Here is a 12,616-nt window from a genome sequence, read left to right as displayed (position 1 = left end):
CCAGATAGAAATCAGTAACTGCTCTCCTGAACTTCTGAAAATCATTTAAAAAAAAAATCTTCTAAGGTTTGTAGTGTATTGCTTAGTTTCACTCTGGGTTAGTATCAAAGAAATGTAATGACATCATGTTCTCATGTGCTCCATAAAAAAGGGAGTCCTCTTTTTTTTTTTCTCTTTCTTTTCTCACCTCACAAATTCTTTATTTCTATATTTTACTTGCATTGCTTAAAGTACATAAATCCCATTTCATGACATTGTGTTTTCATTTGTGTAAAATGTTTCACATACTAAAGATATTTTATTATTATTGAGTATTGGAAAATAAAAAAAAAACTATGCATATTGAGAATTAGATAGCCTAAGTATATTTTTCTTAATTCCCAAATGAAATGACAGATTTTCAACTGTGTAATGTTTGAATCAATTTTATAATATTCCAGGGCTCTCTGTAGGCCTATTGTAGTCCTCTTATTTATAACCTTTCTCATTTGCACAGCTTCTGTATATTTTGAAACAATGATGATAGCTTAATCATATTAAGAAACAAATATAGCAACATTATCTTTAATTTCTAATTTTGATTTGACTTTAACAAAGAGATCATACATTTTACTAAACAATCTTCAGAGTACATATTTATAGCATGTCACCAATTAACTTTAACAGGCCATATGAAACAACAATTTCTGTCCTTACAAGTAATGCCAATAATGCCAATTATGCTCATGTGTTTCTGGTTTTCTGGTTGAAGTTTTTTTTTAAGGTGAAAGTCAAAATTTTATTATATTATTATTTTTTAACGTTTTTATTGGAAGATAATTGATTTACAATGGTGTGTTAGTTTCTGCTTTATAAAGAAGTGAATCAGTTATACATATACATATATCCCCAAAACTCTTCCCTCTTGCATTTCCCTCCTCCCTCCCAACCTCCCTATCCCACCCTTCTAGCTGGTCACAAAGCACCGAGCTGATCTCCCTGTGCTATGCGACTTCTTCCCACTAGCTTCTATTTTACATTTGGTAGTGTATATATGTCCATATATATACAACCACTCTCTCACTTTGTCCCAGCTTACACTTACCCCTCCCTGTGTCCTCAAATCCATTCTCTAGTAGGTCTGCATCTTTATTACCGTCTTGCCCCTAGGTTCTTCATGACCATTTTTTTTTTTTTTTTAGATTCCATATATATGTTAGCATACGGTATTTGTTTTTCACTTTTTCACTTACTTCACTCTGTATGACAAACTCTACGTCCATCCACCTCAGTACAAATAACTCAATTTCTTTCCTTTTTATGGCTGAGTAAAATTCCATTGTATATATGTGCCACATTTTCTTTGTCCATTCATCTGTCGATGGAAACTTGGTTGCTTCCATGTCCTGGCTACTGTAAAAAGAGCTGCAATGAATATTGTGGTACATGACTCGTTTTGAACTATGGTTTTCTCAGGGTATATGTCTAGTAGTGGGATTGCTGGGTCATATGGTAGTTCTATTTGTAGTTTTTTAAGGAAGCTCCATACTGTTCTCCATAGTGGCTGAAACAATTTACATTCCCACCAACAGTGGAAGAGGGTTCCCTTTTCTCCACACCCTCTCCAGCATTTATCGTTTTTAGATATTTTGATGATGACCATTCTGACCGGTGTGAGATAATATCGCATTGTAGTTTTGATTTGCATTTCTCTAATGAGTAATGATGTTGAACATTCTTTCATGTGTTTGCTGGCAATCTGTATATCTTCTTTGGAGAAATGTCTATTTAGGTCTTCTGCCAACTTTTGGATTGGGTTGTTTGTTTTTTGATATTGAGCTATATGAGCTGCTTGTAAATTTTGGAGATTAATGCTTTGTCAGTTGCTCCATTTGCAAATATTTTCTCCTATTCTGAAGGTTGTCTTTTCATCTTGTTTATGGTTTCCTTTGCTATGCAAAAGCTTCTAAGTTTCATTAGGCCCCACTTGTTTATTTTTGTTTTGATTTCCATTTCTCTAGGAGGTGGGTCAAAAAGGATCTTGCTGTGATTTATGTCATAGAGTGTTCTATGTTTTCCTCCAAGAGTTTGATAGTGTCTGACCTTACATTTAGGTCTTTAATCCATTTTGAGTTTATTTTTGTGTATGGTGTTAGGCAGTGTTCTAATTTCATTCTTTTACATGTAGCTTTCCAGTTTTCCCAGCACCACTTATTGAAGAGGTTGTCTTTTCTCCACTGTATATTCTTGCCTCCTTTATCAAAGATAAGGTGACCATATGTGTGTGGGTTTATCCCTGGGCTTCCTATCCTGTTCCATTGATCTATCGTTCTGTTTTTCTGCCAGTACCATACTGTCTTGATAACTGTAGCTTTGTAGTATAGTCTGAAGTCCAGGAGCCTGATCCCTCCAGCTCCGTTTTTCTTTCTCAAGATTGCTTCAGCTCTACAGGGACTTTTGTGTTTCCATAGAAATTGTGAACTTTTTTACTCTAGTTCTGTGAAAAATGCCACTGGTAGTTTTATAGGGATTGCATTGAATCTGTAGATTGCTTTGGGTAGTATAGTTATTTTCACAATGTTGATTGTTCCAATCCAAGAACATGGTATATCTCTCCATCTATTTGTATCATCTTTAATTTCTTTCATCAGTCTTGTAATTTTCTGCATACAGTTCGTTTGTCTCCTTAGGTAAGTTTATTCCTAAATATTTTATTCTTTTTGTTGCAGTGGTAAATGGGAGTGTGTTCTTAATTTCACTTTCAGATTTTTCATCATTAGCGTATAGGAATGCAAGAGATTTCTGTGCTTTAATTTTGTATACTGCTACTTTACCAAATTCATTTATTAGCTCTAGTAGTTTTCTGGTAGCATCTTTAGGATTCTGTATGTATAGTATCATGTCATCAGCAAACAGTGACATCTTTACTTCTTCTTTTCCGATTTGGATTCCTTTTATTTCTTTTTCTTCTCTGCTTGCTGTGGCTAAAACTTCCAAAACTATGTTGAATAATAGTGGTGAGAGTGGGTAACCTTGTCCTTTTCCTGATCTTAGTGGAAATAGTTTCACTTTTTCCCCATTCAGGACAATGTTGGATGTGGGTTTGTCATATATGGTCTTTATTATGTTGAGGAAAGTTCCCTCTATGCCTACCTTCTGCAGGGTTTTCATAATAAATGTGTGTTGAATTTTGTCGAAAGCTTTCTCTGCATCTATTGAGGTGATCATATGGTTTTTCTCCTTCACTTTGTTAATATGGTGTATCACATTGACTGATTTGCATATATTGAAGAATCCTTGCATTCCTGGGATAAACCCCACTTGATCATGGTGTATGATCCATTTAATGTGCTGTTGGATTGGGTTTGCTAGTATTTTTGCATCTATGTTCATCAGTGATACTGGCCTGCAGTTTTCTTTCTTTGTGACATCTTTGTCTGGTTTTGGTATCACGGTGATGGTGGCCTCGTAGAATGAGTTTGGGCGTGTTCCTCCCTCTGCTATATTTTGGTAGAGTTTGAGAAGGATAGGTGTTAGCTCTTCTCTAAATGTTTGGTAGAATTCACCTGTGAAGCCATCTGGTCCCGGGCTTTTGTTTGTTGGAAGATTTTTAATCACAGTGTCAATTTCAGTGCTTGTGATTGGTCTGTTCATATTTTCTATTTCTTCCTGGTTCAGTCTCGGAATATTGTGCATTTCTAAGAATGTGTCCATTTCCTCCAGGTTGCCCAGTTTATTGTCATATAGTTGCTTGTAGTAATCTCTCATGTTCCTTTGTATTTCTGCAGTGTCAGTTGTTACTTTTCCTTTTTCATTTCTAATTCTATTGATTGGAGTCTGCTCCCTTTTTTTTCTTGATGTGTCTGGCTAATTGTTTATCAATTTTGTTTATCTTCTCAAAGAACCAGCTTTTAGTTTTATTGACCTTTGCTATCGTTTCCTCATTTCCTTTTCATTTATTTTTGATCTGATCTTTATGATTTCTTTCCTTCTGCTAACTTTGTGGGTTTTTGTGTTCTTCTTTCTCTAATTGCTTTAGGTGTAAGGTTAGGTTGTTTATTTGAGACGTTTCTTGTTTCTTAAGGTAGGATTGTATTGCTATAAACTTCCCTCTTTGACCTGCCTTTGCTGCATCCCATAGGTTTTGGGTCGTCGTGTTTTCATTGTCATTTGTTTCTAGGTATTTTTTGATTTCCTCTTTGATTTTTTCAGTGATCTTTTGGTTATTAAGTAGTGTATTGTTTAGCCTCCATGTGTTTGTATATTTTACGGATTTTTTCCTGTAATTGATATCTAGTCTCATAGCGTTGTGGTCAGTAAAGATACTTGGTACGATTTCAATTTTCTTAAATTTACCAAGGCTTAACTTGTGACACAAGATATGATCTCTCCTGGAGAATGTTCCATGAGCACTTGAGAAGAAAGTCTGGTTGAAGTTTTAATTGCAATACTATCCTATCTCTTAGTATAACTGTAATGTATGTGCAATCTGTTCTTCTCACAAGCAGACCTGTCTTCTGACTCCACCCTGCTGTGCCCCACATAGATCACTAATCTTGACACTGAGTCTCACATTTCCTTAAGCAGGTGGTTACATCTTCTTTTTTAAACCATTTTGCTTCTATTTATTCTCCCTTTGTATTCTCATTACTGGCATTACTGGGATCTAGGAAAACACCAAATAAAAATATTAAATGTCTATTAGTCTTCTAGGACTGCCATAACAAAATACAAGAGACTGTGTGGTTTAAACAACAGACATATTTTTTCTAGTCTCCTGACTAGAGGTCCAAGATCAAGGGGACACAGGCAGTTTTAGTCTCTTCTAAGGCCTGTCTCCTTAGCTTGCAGATGGCTGCCTTCTTGCTGTGTCCTCGCATGGCACTTCCTCTTTACATATGCCTCTGGTGTGTTTTCCTTTTCTTATAAGACACCAGTCATATTGGGTTAGAGGCCCACCCTAACATCCTCATTTTAGTGTAATCACTTCTTTAAATACCTTATAACCATATATGATTATATTATGCCTTACTGTGGTTTGGGACTTCAACATCTGAATTTTAGGGTGACACCATTCAGCTCATAACAAAATGGAACCTCAGAACATCAGCAGCTGAAAGTCTAAACATTTCAAGTCTATAAAATGAAGGTTGGGAGAATTGATTTCTGTGATTCTCTGATAGGGATAAATATATTAGTGCTAAAGCATAATAGTCAAATGTGTTTTAAATCTTTAGCCTTTAAATTGCCAAAACTTTTGGGCCATCAAAATATGTGGGTACTATAGAATTATAAAGCAAGGGGTATGTCTGATCTTTGCAAAATTTCTTAGTTGAGTTCTTACTAAATTACCTCAAACAGTCCCATTGGTATTTTTAGGTTAGCCGATTTTATAAGTTAAACACTGAATATATGTTAAATTTTAAAGATATTATACTTTTATTCACATTTACTTTGACAAAGCTTAATTGGATGTTTACTCCATGACACTGGGCTGTTCTCTAGTCTATATGGCCAGACACTTTTCTAGACTCTTATCAACCAGAGAGCAGATCACAGCCCCACTAACTGGGAGTGTCTATAGGAAATCTATACTATTCAAGCTGTTTAAGTTCAGACTGAAGCTGTGAAGGCTCTGGAGAAAGCTCACATTGCAGAGCACATAACATTTATTTTGAAATATTCCCATTTGACATGACCTTGCTTCATCTTCCTCTTTGTCTACTTTCCTGAGGAATTGCTCCCCTCTCCTAATCCCACCATGCAATGTCAGCCTCCTTTATTTTTCCCTCTCTTAAAAGAGAATCAAATATGATTTCACCTGTGAATTTCAAAATTCACATCCTTTCATCTAATAGAACAACTCAATGATAAGCATAATTTTACCACAGTATTATTTTAGGAATATCATCTTTTCTCCCCACCTATATAGATTATCTGAAGATTTCCTTAGAAAGATGAGTTTTCTCTTTGAGGAAAGTCCAATTGCTAAATAAGTTGCTAATTTAGCATATTTAAAAAATCCTGTATTCTTTCATTCATCTATCTATCTGTCTATCATCTAAAAATCATCTATCTAAAAATCACTTACCTTATGGCCAATTTGTTACCATTATTATAGAATCTTTGAGATCATGTATTTTAATAGATAAAATAATAGATAAAAATCATCTATCTAAAAATCACTTACCTTATGGCCAATTTGTTACAATTATTATAGAACCTTTGAGGTCATGTAATTTAATCCAACCCTATCACCCTGTGGTTGGGATTGAGATGATGTCTGAAGAAACTGTGTTCTTCCCAGGTAATTGGTATCAGGGCTAGAATCAGATTTTGTATCTCATGATTCTTTACCTTTCTAGGTCTCGATTGCCTCTTCTATTAAATGAGGATAATAATGAAGGCAAAGGGTGCATTAGACAAGTTTAACTCATATCCATTTATTCAAGTCCTGTCTATCCTTACAGTTTATACTCAAGTCTAAACTTTTACCTATGGTAAACTTCCAAACTTCCATAGAGCTTTATATCTTCCTCTTTCTAAACTTTCATAGAGCTTTATATCTTCCTTTTCAGTTCTCTAATTTTATTTTGTTACTCCAAAATATCTCTGTATTAGTTAGGGTTCCCGATTGCAAAAAAACCCACCAATCCTGCTTCGTAAAAGCAGAAAATAAATTTATTAAAATGGCGTTATGAAGAACACATAACTGTTAAGGAATAACCAAGAATTGCTGGGCATGTTATCTACTCTTCTATGAGTGACTTACCTAGGATACAATGACTGGCTCTGTTGTCAGTGGACACTTGCTACCATAGGATATTCTACTCAGTGCTGCTGTACTCAACTCCACTGTAACCACTGTGGATAAATTCTAATTGACTAAGACTTTGTAGCACTTTCTCAAGATTCAAATTTCTGGGTGGGAACATCCACTTGGCTGTGATTGAGTGACACACAGGCTCTAAGCTGTGATGTCCTAGACTGTAGCTGCAGAAGGTATGTGGCTATTGAGCACTGGAAATGTGGCTATCTGAACTGAAATGGGCAATTGCAAAATGCACATCAGGTTTTGAAGATTTAGCCCCTTCCTTCAAATAAAATATCTCATTAATAATTTTTATGTGGATTGCATTTTGAAATAATAATATTTTAAATATATTGGGTTAATATTGTAATGTTATGTTATTTAATAGTATTAGAAAATCATATTAAAATTACCTTTACCTTTTCCCTTTCAGAAAGTGGTTTCTAGAAAATTTTAAATTACATATGTGGCCCACATTTGTGGCTTGACTTAGATTTCTATCAGACAGTGCTATTCTGGAATCCTCATGTTTAGGGGAGATAAAATCAACCCCCCTGGGGCATTTTACCAAATAGGAGGATTCACATCCATCCATAAGCACTTAGGCCACTTTGTTTCATATTCTGTGATTTCCTTCTTTCTCTTTGGAACATGAGGAAAACTCGATACATAGATTTTCCTCATTTATACGAATCTTTCAGCATAGATTTTTACATTGGAACCTAACAGACCCTTAGTATTTGCTGAATTTGTAAGTTGTAAATCCGTGATTTTATAGAATTACCTAGATGTTTAGGAATCCATAATTGTGGTGTGGTTAATTTAAATAGTACACTAAAATAATCATTTAGAATTTGAGAAATAAAACTGGCTTGAGAAGGCAAAGTATGTACTATTATTATTTCTACTTCTGTAGTAGAAGTTTGAAGAAAGAATGCTTAGTTTGCACTAGGCAGTTTCACTTATAATATCATTTAACATGCCTTACAGTCTGGTCATACCCATTTTAAAGATCAGCTAATGAGATTATGAAAAGTTCACTAACTTCCTGAAGGTTACATAACCCCTCAATTTGCAAGACTGAGGTTTGAACCCAGTATTGTCAGACTTCCTAGCTTAGGCATTTTCTACTAAATTATGTATTCATAACAATAAAATTTAAATATCTGATGTTGATTTTTTTTACATTTTTTATAGTTAAAACAAGTTAATGTTGAAGAAAATTCCACAGTCATATCAAAGGCTACCTGAGTATCATGTAAAAATTTTGCTAAGCAATATTTTTTAGTAAATTAAATATACACAACCAGTAAATTCTATGTCTTCAGTTTTCTTGTGAATAGGTTTTAAATTAGAGACAAAAGTCATAGGAAAATATAATTTAGTATTATTGAGTGCTTAATGCCTGAATATATCTTAAGATCTCTTGAAATTCTAAAACACAGCTGGGCAATGTATCTAGGCATAATTTATTTTTTTAAAACCACTCATACCTGGCTATATTTTCAATGTACTGGGTTTTGTGGGTTTACTTTTTCACAAAAAGCACTTACGCCTAGTCAAAATTCATTCTACTCTAAATGAAGAAAGCCCTAATGTTCACAATGAATATGGTATCATAGCAATGGTTTGTGCCATGATTTAAAGCAATTTATTTTTATATTACAACCAGTTAAATAGTATAATATCCATTTCATGTTCTGGAACTAAGTTTTAGTGAGCATTTTTCCATCTCCACTAATGATGAAGTAATGGAGGACACTGATAGAGATTTAAAAATGTCTGGATTCAAATTTCTCCTTAATATGGCATTTTAAAGACAAATAGCACTATGTTTTTCTCTGGTGAGGGAGATTTCTTACTTTGGATATAAGGTCACCTTTCTATGCTTGTAACAGATAAGCACAGGCTTTTGCCTCTATCATAGAAATAAAAAAAATACATCACATAATTAAAATCAACATTTTCAAAAGTGGGTTAATATATTTCTTGAAGTTAATAGATTTTTTTCTTTTTTTTTAACCATAAAACCCAAAATCTCTGTGGCCTAGGGTTAGTTTGGATCCTTCATTCTCAAGTAACAAAACCTTCAATTCAAATTATTGTAACCGGACAGCTGCATGTAAAAGAATGAAATTAGAACACTCCCTAACACCATACACAAAAATGAACTCAAAATGGATTAAAGACCTAAATGTAAGGCCAGACACTATCAAACTCTTAGAGGAAGACATAGGCAGAACACTATGACATCAATCACAGCAAGATCCTTTTTGACCCACCTCCTAGAGAAATGGAAATAAAAACAAAAATAAACAAATGAGACCTAATGAAACTTAAAAGCTTTTGCCCAGCAAAGGAAACCATAAACAAGATGAAAAGACCACCCTCAGAATGGGAGAAAATATTTGAAAATGAAGCAACTGACAAAGGATTAATCTCCAAAATGTATAAGCAGCTCATGAAGCTCAATATCAAAAATACAAACAACCCACTCCAAAAATCGGCAGAAGACCTAAATAGACATTTCTCCAAAAAAGATATACAGTTTGCCAGCAAACACATGAAAGGATGCTCAACATCACTAATCATTAGAAAAATGCAAATCAAAACTACAATGAGGTATCACCTCACACCAGTCAGAATGGCCATCATCAAAAAATCTACAAATTAATAAATGCTGGAGAGGGTGTGAAGAAAAGGGAACCCTCTTGCACTGTTGGTGGAAATGTAAATTGATACAGCCACTGTGGAGAACAGTATGGAGGTTCCCTAAAAAACTAAAAATAGAACTACCATATGACCCAGCAATCCCACTACTAGACTTTTACTCTGAGAAAACCATAATTCAAAAAGAGTCCTGTACCACAGTGTTCATTGCAGCTCTTTTTACGGTAGCCAGGACATGGAAGCAACCAAGTGTCCATCGACAGATGAATGGATAAAGAAGATGTGGTACATATATACAATGGAATATTACTCAGCCATAAAAGGAAATGAAATTGAGTTATTTGTAGTGAGGTGGATGGACCTAGAGTCTGTCATAAAGAGTGAAGTAAGTCAGAAAGAGAAAAACAAATACTGTTTGCTAACACATATATATGGAATCTAAAAAAAAAAAAAAAAAAGGTCATGAAGAACCTAGGGGTAAGACGGGAATAAAGATGCAGACCTACTAGAAAATGGATTTGAGGACATGGGGAGGAGGAAGGGTAAGTTGGGACAAAGTGAGAGAGTGGTAGTATATATATGGACATATATACATTGTTATGTTTGTAAAGATAGTAAGTAACTCATTGAGTTGCTATGAAAATAATACACTCTTAGGACAGTGCCTGGGACATATAAGCACCTGATAAATGTTGATAGTAATTATTATTGATTATTTATGAATTCAGGTTCTTTGATGTATCTTAACTGGTTATTTACTCCATGTTGATTGATAACTGACCCTCTGACAGTTACCAAGCCAAACCCTGAAGTTTGATTCACCATGTGGTTTTAGCACTGGATTCCTCAATTACTGGAGTTTGAGTATTGGCTCTACTGCATATATGTTGAATATTGTCAAGTCGTTAAACCTTAGTTTATCCTATGTAAAATGATGGTGAAAATTTTTACATAAAATTATTGAGAAGACTGTCTTCATCACAGTGATTTATGTTTCTCTAAGGAGGGTTGAATAAATCATTTCAGACAGAAAAAAATATACTACTCTTAAAAATCTACTGTGAAAGAGATACCAGAACTTTTAAAAATTGCCCAATCTAGTGCTTAATCATCCTCTCAGGAAATTCTTTCTTTTGCCTGGAGGTGGTTTTGGCATATCCTTTATCAAGAAAATATTTTAGTAGACCACCCTCTATGTGCATGCTCTCAGAAACACCAAAGGAGGATTTTTTTTTTAAATTCAGAGGTATCATGGATTTTTTAAGATACAGAATCTTTCTCTAAGAGTGGGGTCACCACATTCCCCATAGGAACCATTTATCTTCCTCCACTCTCAAGTCTAACACTTCTTATAGGGAACTTAAATCCTTCTAGAGCAATTTAAGCCAATTTCCTGAGGTGTATCTTTTGAGGGATGGAGAAGAGCTGGCCACCATTTTCTATATAATAAATCTTTGTAGGCTTTAAGTTTAGTTTTTAATTTGCCATTCTTTTTCTAAGCAAGCTACAACAACTTCATTGTTGTTTCCTCCTCCCTGGTCTCTTATCCCATGTAGGCCTGTTTTTTCTACTTAATAATTTAACTAATTTACCTACTAGTTTAATCCTCATACATTGCCAGTAAAATCATTAGCTAAATATAGTTTTGGGGATTTTTATCCTCATCTCCCACAGAATATAAATGACAATTTAAAGGATGTCTTTTAACTAAAATATTTTCCTTAGATTTGTGCTACATAATATATTCATGCTATTTTTAGGGTCATTCTGCACTAATATAGGTTTTACAGTGAGTATGAATATTGTACTACAATCACAAGGCATGATTAGTCTTTCTTGCCTATCAGTATTAAGCACAGTAAGTTTTAATGTTGACTATAGCTTTTATAACTTTCCTTTGTAATCTTTTCCATATAGTGATTACTTTCTCCTTGTTGGTGCTATATGATCCATAAGTCTTATGCCACTAACTTAAAAAAATCAAAATACTTAAATAATTAATACATGTTTTTTTAATTAGAAAAAGTGATAGGACATAGCTTTAAATCAAATTAGGAAGTTATTTTCTTATCATACAGACACTGCTAACATTTATACTAACATTTTAACCTTTTTTCCTGGAGAGACAACTAAAAGATTTTTTTCAAGCTAATAGAAGAAAAAAATATGAAATGGTAATAAAATAGAATCTACCCAAAGGAAGACAAATAGAAAACACAAAAATGAGAAAGCACTTACTAAAATGGTAAATTAAATATACCAATAATTGCATCAAACATAAATAAAATTAATGCTATAATTTAAAGAGGCTATTAGTTTATATTAGATAAAAGAAAACCCTATTTATGTACTACTTAATAGAAATATATTTTAAACATAAGGTTTAAAGGTTGAAAAATAAAAGGATGATAAAATGTATAATATGCAAATACTAACCTAAAAAAAAGTTAGTGTAGCTATATTGATACAAGACTTCAATAAAAAAACATTAATAGAGATTGCAAGGGATATTTCATAATAATGAAATATTCAATTTTCCAAGAAGTTATATCAATTCTAAATATGTGTAACACAATCTCTCTCTCTCGAAATTCACAATCAGAATGGGAGGTTTTAACATACTTCCTTTGTAATTAAGAGAGCAATCAGGCAGAATTCAGTAAAGATATAAACAAAATGATAAGTAACTTAGGTTTAACTTAAATATGTAGAATACTGTGCTTAACAGCTGTAATATTCACATTATTTAGGATTACACACAGAGCTTTTCCAGAATTGACCATACATACTTTACGACAAAACAGTTTTAACAAATTTCAGAAGATTAAAATCCCACAGAATATATATCTTCTAACTATTATGTAATTAATGTAGAAATCAATTACCAAAAAGATAATCAGAAAATAAATCCCAAATCCTCAATGTTTTGAAATTGTGATAAAAGGCTAAAAAACCAAAGGTTAAATAAAACCACAACAGAAATTAGACAATGAGAAAAACTACTGACTGATATAGAGAAATTTTCAGAATAAATTTTAAATTAAAAAAAGCATAAGAAAAAAGTAAGAATAAGGAAATATATACATATTTATTCATTTTTGCAAGCAAAACAAAATCCAGAAACAGGAAGTAAAAAACATGAGCTTGGTTGTCCAT

This window comes from Phocoena phocoena, chromosome 8 (assembly GCF_963924675.1).
Source record: "Phocoena phocoena chromosome 8, mPhoPho1.1, whole genome shotgun sequence".
Lineage (NCBI taxonomy): Eukaryota > Metazoa > Chordata > Mammalia > Artiodactyla > Phocoenidae > Phocoena > Phocoena phocoena.
This window is presented reverse-complemented; position numbering follows the sequence as displayed.